This window comes from Dioscorea cayenensis, unplaced genomic scaffold, assembly GCF_009730915.1.
Source record: "Dioscorea cayenensis subsp. rotundata cultivar TDr96_F1 unplaced genomic scaffold, TDr96_F1_v2_PseudoChromosome.rev07_lg8_w22 25.fasta BLBR01001957.1, whole genome shotgun sequence".
Taxonomy (NCBI): domain Eukaryota; kingdom Viridiplantae; phylum Streptophyta; class Magnoliopsida; order Dioscoreales; family Dioscoreaceae; genus Dioscorea; species Dioscorea cayenensis.
The window spans coordinates 77,708-94,361 of NW_024088348.1; positions in this window are offsets into that span (position 1 = coordinate 77,708).

The window sequence follows — 16,654 nt, forward strand, 5'->3', positions numbered from 1 at the left end:
CGATTCCTAAAGATTGATCCAACCCTAATTCCAGGCTAAGGATCCTAACCCCCTACAACCTCACCGCGGAGAAATCTCTCAATCTCATGCCTCACACCAAATATGGTTGCATAGAGCTTAGGGAACAGAGATAGATTACACCAATCGGAAGTGAAAGGGGATGCTCACTATCTCATGATTCACCCTCTCAGCCATCTTCAATCTTGAGATTCTAACCCTAATGGAGATCTCTCTCTCACCAAGGTAATAAATCATGCAAACCAAATAACCAAAAGATTAATAAGGAAAGCAAGCATTAGACAATCAAGATTTAAACTTCATCAAACTCGGATTAAATAGAAACACTAAGCAAATCCACAAAAGATGAGAATCCTAGGGTTCACAAGCCCAAATACCCTCTAGGGTTTTAGCTCTCCATGGAGCGACATACAAAACACACCATCAATTAATGAAAGTACATTAAAACCATAGAAATAAACCCCCTTATATATGAACTGATGGCCTTGATGGAGAGCTTCGACGTCTTGAAGGACCCATTCCGAAGCTAGGTTTACCGGTGGCTTCCTTGATGCTATGACGGAGGAGGAATCGATTAAAGTTGGTGACGAAGTGCCTCCAAAGCGGCAAAGACCTCCTCTCCAAACCCTAGCCGTCTCACCCCTCAAGAGCTGCACAAAAGATCAGAAAGAATAGGGCAAAACGGCTATTTATAGGCCTTAGATCGCGCCTGTCACGTGCCCTCACCCTACAGTACTTTTCACAAAACGCGATCTGAACACTCTTCTCTTGAGGCCACATATCCGGGCACATGTCCATGTGGTAGGCTATAAAACTTTTCTTAATCGACATATCTTTGAGAGGTCTTGCAATCTTCACAAAAAGAAGGAACATGAAGATGTGGCTGCCTTTGTGCCCTTCCAACTAGTGAATTGACATGAATCTTCTTGGAAGTTGGCACACATCTCCACATTTATGAACTCCTCTCGTGTCTTGGTCTTTGAATTGAACAAGAACTCCCAACATTGTGTCTTTATAGTCTATCTTTGCTTCCTTTTTACTTTTTAAGGCATTCACAACCTATATGCATAAAAGAACACCAAATACACAATATGAGACATAAACCATGGTAAAAATGATGCTCAATGCATGTAAAACATATATAAAATTATGTCTACTCAAGCACTTATCACTTAGCAAGATTTCCTCCAAAATCGGTGCATTATGATCCACATTGGCTTTTTTCCTTTATAATCGGCCTCAAAACCCTGCCTGCATAAAGGTAACATAAAAACATGCATATTAGTGTAAAAACCTGAGAAAGGTAATTCTTAACATAAGGAAAGAATGCTTCGCATTCATATCGCACAAGCACTTATCAGTGGCAAAATACGGGGATGACTTGTGGCTAAGGGTGAAAGGCCAACCAAGATCGGATATAGCTGGTTTTCTGCGAAATCTATTTCAGTAGAGCGTATGATGTCATACCATCTTACTAGGGTGGCCCCCATTTCGCTTAACTAACCCCAGGGAAACTCTGAATACATGCCATCTTCGTTCGTACAGACAGACTAATTGGGTGCTAAGATCAAAAGTCGAGAGGGAAATAACTCAGATCATATGCTAAGGTCCCTAAGCAAGAACTTAGTGGAAAAGGAAGTGATCGAGCTTTGACAACTAGGAGGTGGGCTTGGAAGCAGCCATCCTTTGAAGAAAGCATAATAGCTCACTAGTCTAGCTCCATGGAACCGAAAATGTCTTAGGACCCAAGTGATGCACCGAAGCGACGAGACCTTGAAAGCAGTTTTTTCAAGTATGGGTAGCGGGATGTTCTATCAATAGGGGAAGGTTTTTGGTGACAACACCTGCAAATATTAGAAGTGAGAATGCTGACATGAGTAATGAGAAATCCTGTGAAAAACACAATCGCCTGGTAGTGGAAGGCTTTCTGTGTTCAGTCAATCTACATAGAGTGAATCGGTCCCTAAGGAACCCTTGAAAGGGCTGTCGTCCGATGGTCACATGAAATTGACGAAGTTGCTTTGACTACTGAACCATGCCTGTCTGTTGGAGCGAATTGGGTGAGTGGGCCGAGGGTTGCCCCCTCTTCCCCTCGCTCTCCTTTCCCTAATATTCACCTTGTGTAATCAAAGCCTTAATTAGATAATTCAGAAGGGCTCGATTGGCCCGGTCGCCCTACTCTACTGGTGCTTCCAAAGGCGAAGCACTCATCTTTGACAACCAGCAAACAAAGGGTGCGTGCCCTTATGTTTTGAAACTGGGGCGGACACTTTTTCTTCTCTAAAGGCCAAGACTCTGAAGTGGGCGAACACTCGGCCCAGCTGGCGAACATGCCGGGCTCTAGCTCAGCGCACCTGCTGACACCTTTCAAAGTATTTTCACATGTGAACCGAAGTCGCCTTGCGTCACTCATTTCTTTCTCATTTAAGTGCTCGCCTTTTTCATCTTCAGTGGGGGCCTTCATTTGATTAGAGTAGGGTCGCAAGAGAGTAGAGCATACTGCCTTGCCATAGTCGTGAAGATCTTGATAGTAGATCACGATTGTCTGTTGTCATAGTCAACGGCGGTTGAAACTTCCAGGAAAAAACTTCGAATTGGGAGGGCGATCCCCCCGTTGAACTGACTGTACCCCATACCAACAAAAGTGAATAAGTACAGTATACTAGGGCACGTCGAGAGAACCATGTCGAAGGAACTCGACAAAATGACCCCTTAACATCGGGAGAAGGGGTGCTCTCCTCTTGATTAGGAAAGTGGCACAACCTAGGGGGTAGCGACTGTTTATTAAAAACACAGGACTCTGCTAAGTGGTAACACGATGTATAGAGTCTGACACCTACCCGGTGCTGGAAGGTCAGAAGGAGTAGTGTGATAAGCTTTGAATGGAAGCCCCGGTAAATGGCGGCAGTAACTCTAACTGTCTTAATGTAGTGAAATTCCTTGTCGCATAAGTAGCGACCTACACGAATGGTGTAATGACTACCCCATTGTCTCTGACATGGACCTGGTGAAATTGAATTCTCTATGAAAATACGGAATACCAACGGCTAGATAGTAAGACCCCATGCACCTTGACTATAGCTTTGTAGTAACAACCTTGATCGAATATGTAGGATAGGTGGAAGGTGGTAACATACAAGGATAAATCCTGAAAGACCACTCTTTCGTCTAAGGATGCCTAACCACCGCACTGATCATTTGGGGGACGGGACACTGCGAGGTCGGTAGTTTATCTGGGGTGGATGCCTTCGAAAGAGTAACGGAGGTGTGCGAAGGTAGGCTCAAGCGTTGATTCCGCTCGTAAGCGTAATGGTATAAGCCTGCCTGACTATGAGACAGACTAGTCGAACAGAGACAAAAGTCGGCCATAGTGATCCGGGAGTCCCGTGTGGAAGGGCTCTCGCTCAACGGATCAAAGGTAGGCTCGGGATAACAGGCTAATGACTCCTAAAAGCTCTTATCGACGGAGTCATTTAGCACCTCAATGTTGACTCATCACATCATGGGGTTGAAGAATGTCCCAAGGGTTCAGTTGTTTGCTAATGAAAGTCGTACGTGAGTTGGGTTTAGAACGTCATGAGACAGTTCGGTTCCTATCTACCGTTGGTGTTAAAGGAAGAACTGCGAGGAGCCAACCCTAGTATGAGAGGACTGGGTTGGGTCAACCTATGGTGTACCGGTTGTTATGCCAATAACTACGCCGGGCAGCTAAGTTGGTATGGAAGAACTGCTGCGCCGTGTGAAATCTTTCTCTATACAAGTTCTCATACTAGGTTTTTGAACAGAACTTCGATAGGTGAGAGGTGTAAGCACCGCGAGGTGTGAAGCGATCTCGTACTAAACGAATTTCACTTTCCAACAAAAAAATAAAAGAGAGTATAACCGATTCCTACAATTGCGGTCAGTCTTGCTACGTCTGAGCCACCCCCTACTTCTCCGGGTCTCAAAGATTAAATAAGGCTGCCAACCTATAGCAGCAAGCGGTGTAGAGTCAAGTAAAGTATAACAACATTGGGCAGGGGCGCTAGTCTACTTAGTTGCTTTGGCGCGCTACTTAGTTGCTTTGGAGCTCCAACCTCCGCGCCTAGATGATAGATGGAAAGAGCTACCATTGGATAACTAGAACTGGAATTGAACGAGTAAACTATGGTATCAAAGCAAGAATCGTCTTGAGTAAAAGGCACTCAAGCCATTGCTATTATGCATCCATTTTGAAGCTGACCAGACCTCAAGTAGTGGTGGCCAATATCTAGGCCCTCTCTTCTGCCGAGCCATATACTTAATATTTTAGAATAACTTATCCATCTTGGAGAGTGTCTGTCTCTACTCTAGGCTCACTCCACACCCTCCCTATCTTATTTCATTGCTTTGAAACCATGAGCTGTGATAAGTGTTTGAGTAGACATATTTTTATATATGTTTTACATACATTGAGCATCAATTTTACCATGGTTTATGTCTCATATTGTGTATTTGGTGTTCTTTTATGCATATAGGTTGTGAATGCCTTGAAGAGTAAAAAGAAAGCAAAGATAGGCTATGAAGACACAATGTTGGGAGTTCTTGTTCAATTCAAGGACCAAGACATGAGAGAAGTTCATAAATATGGATATGTGTGCCAACTTCCAAGAAGATTCAAGTCAATTCACTAGTGAGAAGGGCACAAAGGCAGCCACATCTTTATGTTCTTTCTTTTTGTGAAGATTGCAAGACCTCTCAAAGATGTTGATGAAGAAAAGTTCTATAGCCTACCACATGGACGTGTGCTCGGACATGTGGCCTCAAGAGAAGAGTGTTCGGTTCATGTTTTGTAAAAAGTACTGTAGTAAATTCCTGCAGCTCACGCGGCCACGTGACAGGCGCGGTTTTGGGCTTTAAATAGGCCTTTTGCCCTATTTTTGAGGGACTTTTGGCGAGGGTTTTTGCGAGCACTTTGAAGGCAAGTCAGCTAGGGTTTTGGAGGAGGTCTTTAGCGATATTGGGGGCGTCCATCACCAACTTTGATCGATCTTCTCTCCGTCATAGCAAAGAGGGAGCCTTCGGCGACCTAGCTTCGGAGAAGGATTCTTCAAGACGTTGGGCGACCCATCAAGGCCATCATCACGAATTTAAGGGGGTTTTACTTCATGGTTTTCATTACTTTTCATTGTAATAATCATTGTTTTGTAACTTGCTCCATGGAGAGCTAAACCTCGGTAGGTATTTGGGCATGTGAACCCTAGGATTTATATATTTGTAATGATTTGCTTTATGTTTCTATTAATTCGAGTTGATTTGAGTTTTAACCTTGTATTCCCATTGCTTGCTTGTTTAATTAATCCTTATGGTTGATTGGATTCGCATGATGTGTTACTTTGAATGCTGAAATCGGGCCTGAAATCGGACGTGTATTCCCATTGCTTGCTTGTTTAATTAATACTTGTGGTTGATTGGATTCGCATGTGAACCCTAGACAATACCTTTCAAAAACCTGGCCACCACCCTCTCTCAAATTGGGAAAAAGATGGAGAAAAGAATGCTGAAATCGGGGCCGAAATCTACTTTTAAAGGGCTAGAATCGGGAATCCACACGGTCTTGTGGGCGCCCCTGTTGATTTTTCACACGGGCGTGTGGAATTTCCGCACGCCCATGTGGATTCTCTGTTTTCCTATTTTCTCGGCCGGCTTTAAAGAGTGCAGTTACAATATCTTTGCTACATTGTTTTCTATAGTACCATGCTATAGTGCCAGCCTAAAATACTCCCTAATCCATACTTTCATCGAGGTAACGCAAACGGGTATATGTTTAGTCATGGATCGCCTTGCTTCATTAATAACGCACATGTTGGTGGAGATCTTGTTCTATATGCACAAGTTGGAATACTTTAATGTGACTGCCCTTGTGCCCCTCTAAATAGTAGTGCTAACTCAAGTACGAGGAGGTTGGCACACATTCCTGCATCTGGAACCCGACCTATGCCTTCGCGTTTGAACCTTTAGCAAGATTTCCTCCAAAATTAGTGCATTATGACCCACATTTGCTTCTTTCTATTATAATCGGCCTCACAACCCTACCTGCATAAAAGTAACATAAATACACCCATATTAGCTTTAAAACCCGAGAAAAATAATGCTCAACGCAAGGAAAGAACACTTCATACAAAAAATCAATGCTCTAGCTAAAAACTTGAATAAAAAATGACAACAAACCCAAAATCGTGTAAGTGTGTGAACTCACTTAAGTCAACCCAAATTACACTCCTCAAATTTCTACGTATAAGGGACTTATTTATCTACCAAAGTTAACAAAAATTCAAAAAGGGTAGTAGTTTCACACATCCTCTAAGGTAGCCCTTTCCAAAGCAGCCGCTAAGGTGGCTTTAACACTTTCGAGGTGGTAGCTCTTTCCACCGGGGTGGTAGCTTTCACACATCCCATGAGATAGCTCTTTCTCTCATTAGGGCATAACTAGTATCCGACTTATGACAGTAGCTTCATACATCATAGGTGGTAGCTCTTTCCACCCAACAAGCACAACTAAACAACAAAACTATTTTGTTCTTTCTTTTTATTTTTCCCTTTTTTTCAGAATTAAGACAAGATACAACTATAACTAGTCCCTTATACATCAAACATGAGTTTCCAAAAGAGTTCAAAGAGTGAGTAGTGCAATAAGTGTCAATCGGGCAAAAATTCCTAGAAATTCAAGCAAAAACTCGAGCATGAAAACATTCAATGTTAAAAATTCTCCTAAACTCAAGAATAATCAATGCAACTAAGGTAAACCACCATTGGCTATGTGAGCATGTATGTCAATCAAAACTACTATAAAAGAGATGCGTGCACTATGAAACTCGCCCCACACTTAAGTTGTACATTGTCCACAATGTACAAATGCAAGCTCATTCATAATGTAAATTAATTGAATTCAGATGTGGAGAAGCAATCAAAGCAATACTCCCTTGACTCCTAGTGTTGCATTTGATAAAGCTAAGTCCATCAGAGTGTTGTTGCAATGGGTTGTGAAGCTCACATGGCCAAGTACTGAAACACCTTGCCCGTGCCCATGACATAGTCTCAATTCCCATGATGACAAGACCATCTGCAGCCATACACAAGGGGGTTCAGTGAAGCTAAAAAAAATAAAACAACTCGAGTATATAAAAGACGAAGCAATGAATACAACTCGAGATAGCAAAATAAGAGATAAACTCAGAAGGAGAGTCCTTTCTGAGTGTACAAGTCCAAAATAAAATGCGGAAGTAAAAGACGAGGAAAATAAAATTTTTCTATAAAGTCAAGTGTTGATGTCGTCCTCTGGCTCTGCTGCTGCTGTTGCTGATAAAGTACATGGTGGGTCAACTGGTGTTAGAATAGGGGATGGAGGTGCCGGAGATGCCAAGGGGGTTGAGGTGTCCTCGACCGCAGGACAAATGATGAGCCAATGTCTCGCTCTTAGATCTGTTGTAATGTGTCAAAACGTGCCATAAACTCCGTATACTTTATGGCCTGTGCAGCCCTAATATCGGCAATCTCTGATCGGGCCTCTGCTATCTCTGTCCGTATCACCCCCACAGCGCTCCCGAGCCTCTCAAAATGATCATGGGCTCAAGATGATGAAAACATGCGCACGGGGGGTGGTTCCTCTGTCACCAGAGGCGCCTCGGACTCCATAGGTGCTGACTGAGGCTCGGGGGTAGGCTGGGAAGACTCGCCGTCATCACCCTCCTCCTCGGCTATCTCTGGGATCTGTACAACCAGCGCATGAACCCCGTGTGAACCCTGCGAACCATGCCCATCAATCTCATCATCTCCACGCTTAGGGGCGCAGTTATACTTGTCTTCTCGGCCGCGCGAATCGCGCCCAAGAGACCCATGCCCAGAACTAGTCTCATAATGTAAGGCCCCGAGAAGATCGCTCCAAATCTAGCATAGTGGCCCTGATGTCGAATGTACTCAGTGACGTTGTGCCCTAGATGGATCCGTATCCACTGCATCATCGAATATAAGTACAGAAGCTCCTGTTGGCTCAGAACGCCAGTGCTATCACCACGGCCATTTACCGACCTACTCATGATGGCATGTAGATAGTTGTACGTAGGTCGGGAAAGGTAGGTGGCCTTGGACACCCCCAGCTCATACTGGCTCTGACCAAATAATGCTCTGTACGCTCTATGTGGGGTCAGGGCTTCAGGATAATCGATCGGTAACTGAGAGCACCCTCGTATATCCCGCAAGTGCACGGGTTTGTCAAAGTAATAATCCCGGGTGAGCGGGTATCGAATCCACAGGGAGTAGGGAATAAAAATACTTAATTTGATTCTTAGCTTTGCAAAAGATCAATGATGATAAGTGTGATAATGATTCAATTCTCAAAAGTAAAATCAACAAGTAAGAGAGCACGAGTAAAGGAGGAGGTAAGACAATCGAAAAAGATGGGGTACTCGGATAATGCTCCACCTAGGATAATTGTTTCAAGTGCAAGAACCCCCTATTATGCTTCTTAATCAATGCAATGGTGAGTCGCGGAAATCCTTAATTACATAGTCCCAAATCTAAGGTCAACTATGCCTAACTCTACACATATCCCGGAGGAGAGATTAGATAATCTCTCAACCTCGCACTCGCATAGAGTTGCAATGAGCTCTAGGGATTCCAAGTCATAAATCTCTTCCTAATTATAGACCTAACCCTTTGGTCCAGGTGGAAGGTCCCTAACCACGATTAAGCCCTACATACTAAGATCACCTCAACGCTTCACTCCGTTGCATGCGCAACTAAGCCCCAGCGGAAGTTCATCCCTTAGACCAATCACTCTATTGTGGCCGCAAAGAACTCGAGGAACGGAGGTAGAATCTATCACGTAGGAGGGGACAGGGGACGCTCCTGTACCTCTCTACTCACCCTCTCAACCTTCTCCAACCTAGCTTTGTCTAACGCTCGTGGTGTGTCACTCACTCACAAGGTTACAAACGAGAACTCTTAACCCTAGTGTCACTCTAGGGGAAATGTTCAAACAATCAAGCAATCAAGGTTGGAACTCACAATAAACATCAATTAATTGAAAGCATAATAAAGAGATTCAATGAAACAAATACATCCTAGGGTTCACAAATACCCAAGTACCCACTAGGGGTTTAGCTCTCCATGGAGCTAAGTACAATCAAAGAAATAGAATGTAAAAGCAATGAATCCATAGAAAACCCCCTCGATGGTCTTGCGGAGAGTCCTCTACTCGTCGTCCAAGGATTCCCTCGTCCGGTATAGGATACGCCTCAACGGAAGCTCCCCTACCAACCTTCTCCCTAAGGATTGACGATGTTCGAGCCGTAGAACCTCCCCAAAACCCTAGCCAATACCCCTCAAAATCCTAGACGAAGCCCTCTCTCAAGTTGGGGAAAAGATGGAGAAAAGAATACAAAAATCGGGGCTGATTCGGCTTTTAAATAGGGGTCTGGAATCGAGGCGACTACACGGGCGTGGGTCCTTCACGCGTCCCGTCGCGGAATTTCCACAGGCGTGGGTAATTTCCACACGCCCGTGTGGATTCTCTAAAACCCGTCAATTTCGGCCGGCTGTGAACATTAACTGCTACAGTGATTTGCTATAATACCTACTACAGTACTATGCCAAAAAATACTCCCAGATCCACTTTTCATCGAGGTAACATAAACGGGCACACGTTTATGCCGTGGATCGCTTTGCTTCTTCAATGACGGATAAGTTGATGGAGATCTTATTCTATGTGCATAAGTCGGAATGATTGAGTGTGACTGCCCTTGTGCCCCTCCAAATGGTTGTGCAAACTCAAATACGGGGAGGTTGGCACACACTTTAGCATCTCGCACCCGACTTATATCTTCACGTTTGAACCTTAGCAAGATTTCCTCCAAAATCGGTGCATTGTTATCCACATTGGCTTCTTTCCTTCATAATTGGTTTCTCAACCCCACCTGCATAAAAGTAATATAAAAACACACATATTAATGTAAAAACCCGAGAAAAGTAATGCTCAAAATAAGGAAAGAATGCTTCGGATTCATATCACACAAGCACTTATCAAACTCCCCCACACTTAAGCTTTTGCTTGTCCTCAAGCAAAAATTAAAAACGTTATGTGCATCAATGAAGAAGATATTGGAAATGCTTGGCCTTAGGTTCACCAAAGTATACAAAGAGAGAATTCTACAAGTAAGGGAAATTTCAACATTAAAAACAAAAAAATCAAAGCTCTAGCTAAAAACTTGAATAAAAAATGACAACAAACCCGAAATCGTGTACGTGTGTGAACTCACTCAAAACAACCCAAGGTATACTCCTCAAAATTCTAAGTACAAGGGACTTATTTATCTACAAAAGTGACAACAATTTCAAAGATGGTAGTAGCTTCACACATCCTCTAAGGTAGTTCATTCCAAAGCGGCCGCTAAGGTGGCTTTCAAACTTTAGAGGTGGTAGCTCTTTCTGTCACACCCACCCCTTCTACCGAGGTAAATGTGGCACCCATCAGTTAAAATTCTCTTTTAACTGGAAACTGACATCCTGTTTTAAACAAAATTAGACCTACAAGTTATAATTTACAACTTTACATCATCTACAGGTCCAAATACATAAATACAGCAAATGTAATAACTCAAATTTGCGGGTACAACTGCTACAAGATCACGATATCAACAAATATAAAGAAAAGTATGGGACCCACTGCAGTCTTGGACTTAACCCTGACTAGCTCTAAACTTGAACAGGCAATCTAGGGTCTTGCTCCTGCAGTTACAGCACATTCAGTTGGTCGGTAGTGGCTTAATAATTTCAAATACTCAAATACAATATATATAAAGTATATAAATACCAACTTCTCAAATAATTTTCCAACTTTTCCAAAATACCAGAATTCTAGCAAAATACATTTTTAAAGAACTTTTGAAACATAAATTCATCACAAATCAATATCAAATCAATTTTCTAAGAAAATCCAAATTGTTGTGAGAGACTGCCCTCCTAAGAGAGACAGCTGGGCTTCGCCCCTCATCACAACCCAAAATAACAAGTAATATAAAAATTCATTCTCAATTGCACAGCCTGGAAAACTCTCCCCCACTTAGCCGCCGTCGCAACTAGGTTGGGAGCCGCCAAGGTCTTCGCACCCTTGACGTTGGCCCATCGATCCCATGTGGTGACTCTGGGATCCCGATGTATAATCCAATCAGGGCTCTACGCTCCCACCTGATCTGGACAAATCAACACTCAGGTCCACCACGCCACCTCTAAAGGCTGGCCCGTGGGGACCCACTACTGCAGTAGTCGGGCTTTAGCCCGCCGTCACCATCCAAACCAACATGTAAATACAGCAATAAAACAAACTGTATAAATCATAACATATGGTCCTTATCCAGGACAAACATTCACAGTACGATACATGTATAATACCAGTAAAGCTCAAATACATGATACTATTCATATACCAAGAATGAAAACCAATTCCACAAATATTGTCGGTAAACCTTTTTAATATGCGCACATGATTTCACAAATCATTCCAAATCAAAGCATAGATAACCATCAAAAATAAATACATGAATTGAATAATTAAATCACATATACATGTATTTTCACTATTTACAAATACGTATAATTATACGAAACTGATGTATAGATACGATTGTCAGGAACATCAACGGCAAGTAAATATACGTATATTTTAACCTTATACACAAATTAAACATGATAAAATGAAATACTTAAATAATTATTTCCAAAATACTAGTTATTAAACAATTATTTCAAAATAATAATAATTAATCAATTATTTAAAATAATAGCCACTACCAACTCACCTGGTGTCCTTGGGTTCCTCGCTGGACCTGGAACTCCCTCCCAATCCTCAATAACACCTAACAAAATAATATAATAAAAATAAATAACATATTTAAACTCAAAAGAAAATACAAAAATAATAATAGACTCTCTATTGGGCCCACTCACTCCAATCGGTTAAAACCCGACCTTGCATAGTCCAATTGCCTTACAATTGTATTTAATCAAACTCAGTTTAGGCTAAACACTTCTGAATCAATCTGAACCAACCTTAATTGCACTAAACCAAACTTAATTTCACTGAACCAGCTTGAACCAATTCAATTCTTATTCAAAATCCATTGAACCAACTTGGTTCAGCCCAAAACCCTTAGCCCAAATCAACTGAACCCAAACCCATACCATCTCAACTTGATTTAATCAAGCCCAACTTAACCAAATCAATTCAACTCAACCAAATCAACTTGGCTAACTCAACCAATTCATTCTAACCATCATCATTAACACCTTAATCATCATCAACTTAATTAATCAAACCAAACCATAATCGCGGTGCTACAGTAATGCTACAGTAAATCCGGCAAACTCACCTCCATTTCAAGCAAATTCCAACTCAAATACAAGTGTTTTTCCAACCAAAATTGAAGCAACAACTCTTATTAATAATAATTCATCATTTTTTATCATAAATCCTTCTTCTTTCACAAGAAAAATTACATTTCTCAATCCAAAATACACACACATACATTCAAGTATACCAACAAATAAATCATCAAAAAACTTACCAAATAATACTTCATCCATTCTTCTCTCCAAATACCAAGCTTTATCTCTTCCAATTTCTCTCCCAATCTCACTCTTTTCTCTTTTTTTTTTTTTTACCTCTTGGGTTACTGTAGCAAATGGTGGAGAAGGAGATGAACAATCATCAAAAGTCTAGATTTTTCTCTCAATTAACTCTTCAGCCGAAATTCACTTTTAGTCCCTCAAAACTTAACTTCTTACAAAACAGTCCCTGAAAAACTCACAAATGGTCCCTGAATTATAAAATAGTATTCTCAAAAGGTCCTTGGTAACTATCCAATGGTCCCTAAAATATAACACAATATTTCAAAAAGGTCCCTACCGCCTTGCCTTTCAGTCCTTGGTTTTCAGAAACATTTCATATCAATCCTTTTTCTATTATTCTTTAACTCAAAATCTTTTATAAACTTTCACACTTAGGTCCTTGTTCTTACCACTTGGGGTTTCTCAACAATATTACTCTGTAGAAAACCTTACTGCAACTGTAGTAATACCCTGAATATATTTTCCAACAGATATCTAAAGGTTCAGGGTATTACACTTTCTACCGGAGTGGTAGCTTTCACTCATCCTATGAGATAGCTCTTTCTCTCATTAGGGCATAGCTAGTATCCGACTTATGAGAGTAGGTTCATACTTCATAGGTGGTAGCTCTTTCCACCCAACAAGCACAATAAAACTATTTGTTTCTTTTTCTTTGCATTTTCCATTTTTTTTTTCAGAATTTGTACAAGAAACAACTATAACTAGTCCCTTTAACATCATACTTGAGTTTCCAATAGAGTTTAAAGAGTTAGTAGTGTAGCAAGTATAAATCAGGTAAAAATTCCTAGAAATTCAAGCAAGAACTAGAGCATGAAAACATTCAATGTTCGAAATTCTCCTAAACTCAAGAATACAATGCTTGCAACTAAGGTGAACCACCATTGGCTATGTGAGCATATAACAATCAAGAACAATAGAAACGATGTGTGCACTATGAAACTCCCACCCCACACTTAAGTTGTACATTGTCCTCAATGTACACATGCAAGCTCACTCATAATGTATATCAATGAAGAATATATGTGGGAGAAGCAATCAAAACAATACTCCACTGACTCCTAGTGTTGCATTTGATGGAGCTAAGTCCTTGGGTGTAATGTTCCGACGGGTTGTGAAGATCACACGGGCAAGTGCCGAAGCACCTTGGCCGTGCCCATGACAATGTCTCAATTCCCATGATGCCAAGACCATCTGCACGCATACACGAGGGGGTTCAGTGAAGCTCAATAAAACAAAAACAACTCGAGTATACAAAAGATAGAGCAATCAATACATCTCGAGACAACAAAATGAAAATAAACTCAGAAGGAAAATCCTTTCTAATTATACAAATCCAAAATAAAATGCAGAAAATAAAATGCGAAAAATAAGAACAAAGAAGGTAAAGACGGCTCAAGTGTCGGTTTCAATAGCTAGTACATCTGTTTCCGTTGTTGGTGAAGATGACGCTGGTGCTGCAAAATAAATGAAGATTGGCAAAGAAAAGAGAAAGAGAAGCTTACCGAAAAAATGAGAATGAAAGACTAGAAAACGGCAGGAAAACTCAATCAACAACCCACTAAAATGACGGTGAGAGGTCAGGAGAGAGCAAGGATATGTTCTCAAAACATATGACGGTGAAAAGATGAAGAAACCCGAAAGGATTTTAAAGAAAACCTGCGGTTCTAGCATATCTGTAAATCCACACGGGCATGTGAAAATTACCCCCGCCCGTGTGCCCGACCCACAGGGACAGACGCACGCCCCTGTGGTCTCCCCATGCAACCGAGAAAATTCTCTAAAACCAACGCCCGTGTGAAAATTCCACACGGGCGTGGATATTCACAAGCCCAACTCACAGGGGCAAACGCACGCCCCTGTGTCTTCTCGGGAAGGAGAGATCCTCTGTAGAGATTCGCACGGGCGTGCGAAAATTACCCACACCCGTATGTGGTTCACAAGGTCGCCCACAAGGGGCGAGTCCACGCCCCCTGTGTGCTCTCGGGATAAACCGCCCAACTCTGCAGGAATTCACACGCCCGTGCGGAAATTACCCACGGGCGTGTGACAGTGGCATGGTCATTCCTGGGGCGCCCGCACGCCCTCGTGCCATCTCTGGATGAGCTCGCGATAGCAAATCCACAAGGCAGCGGAAATTCCACACGCCCGTGTTTTCTCTGGATGCCTTAGAAAAATTCTGCGAGCTCTGCGAGAAAATTTTAACATGTTTACACACTCGAGCCCCGCCCTAATATGTAAGTTTTACCAGTGAAAAACATGTGAAATAGCTCAGACGACCAAAACTTCACCAAAACACATGAAAAGCACAAGATAACACCAATGGTCCACAAGAAAAGCATAGCAATGGCCTATAAGAATCAAAACACAAACACTCAAGCTCTTATTCATGCAAACACTAAACTAAAAACTAGGAAAACAATAATTGCTTGGGTTGCCTCCCAAGAAGCGCTTGTTTTGCGTCACTAAGCTTGACGTACCTCTTCTTTACCTTATGGAGGCTTGAAAAGAGTATGCTCCTCCAGACTAGACATTGCATAACTACTTCCCTTAAACCAAAAATTTGCTTGCCGGAGTGGAGTATTTGTTGGAGAGTCCAACCATGTTACCTTTGGCCTCCAAGGAAACAATTTGGGTTGGGAATTGTCCAAGCTTAGCTTAGGTGGGTCATTGGATGGTTTCAATCTCCTACCCACATCTTCTCCCAAACCCAAAATCTCTTTCTTGCAATTTATGAATTGATCAATCACAAAGAGTAGTGCTTGTTCCATTACCTTAGGATTTACTTCTTCTTGTGTATTTTCAGCTTGAAAGGAACATGACACTAGCAAATCCCCTTGAAAATTTCTCGCTCACAAGCACAATCTTCATTCACACTGTCCAAAATCTCAAAATGGTATTCAGCTTCTCCCTTTTCATTTTCTACACCAATGTACTCAATTTGCCCAACTTCTTCATTGTCGTTCACTACCACATCATCTCTACAAAGGAACTTGAATTGCTTGCTCAAATTCTTGTTGTTCCTTGGAGAGTGTGTCAAGTATCCCTCCTAATTGATGCTCAAGGTTTTTAAAGGAGGCTTCATGACATCTTAGTGTGGTCTCCATATTTTTGGACGCGAGACATCGGATGCTTCAATGAAGTTAGCTAATACTCTTTGCAACTCGAAGTGCATCCTCTCCGAGTATCTCACCGTTTGACATTCCTCTTGAGGTGCCTCCCAATGTTGTTCACATTATCCCATAATACGTTTGGGTAGCCACTTCAATTGGATGATATGCGTTGTAACATGGAATGTTACATTGTTGTGAAGCAAAAAATTCTATCAACTTTTTTTCACTTAGAGCCTCAACCTACAAATGTAGAGCAACGATCGGGTCAATCATCATTTAAAAATCCTTGCAAGAAAAAAAGTAAGACATGACAAAAAGAAAACAAATGAGAATGATGGAAGAATAAGAAAGTGTGAAATAATTTTTAGAACAAATCAAAACGGTGATAGAGAAGAGATGTGAAATAGAATGAAGGGTAAATATCTAAGAAAACAAAGTGCAAAGTATCTCTAAACGCCTACGCCCCTGCAACGGCGCCAAAAACTTGACAAGGTCCCCTTGCGTATATCCCGCAAGTGCACGGGTTTGTCGAAGTAATAATCTCAGGTGAGCGGGTATCGAATCCACACGGAGTAGGGAATAAAAATACTTAATTCGATTCTTCGATATGTAAAAGATCAATGATGATAAGTGTGATAATGATTCAATTCTCAAAAGTAAAATCAACAAGTAAGAGAGTACGAGTAAAAGAGGAGGTAAGGCAATCGATAAAGATGGGGTACTCGGATAATGCTCCACCTAGGATAATTGTATCAAGTGCAAGAACCCTCTATTATGCTTCTTAATCAATGCAATGGTGAGTCGTGGAAATCCTTAATTACATAGTCCCAAATCTAAGGTCAACTATGCCTAACTCTACACATGTCCCGGAGGAGAGATTAGAT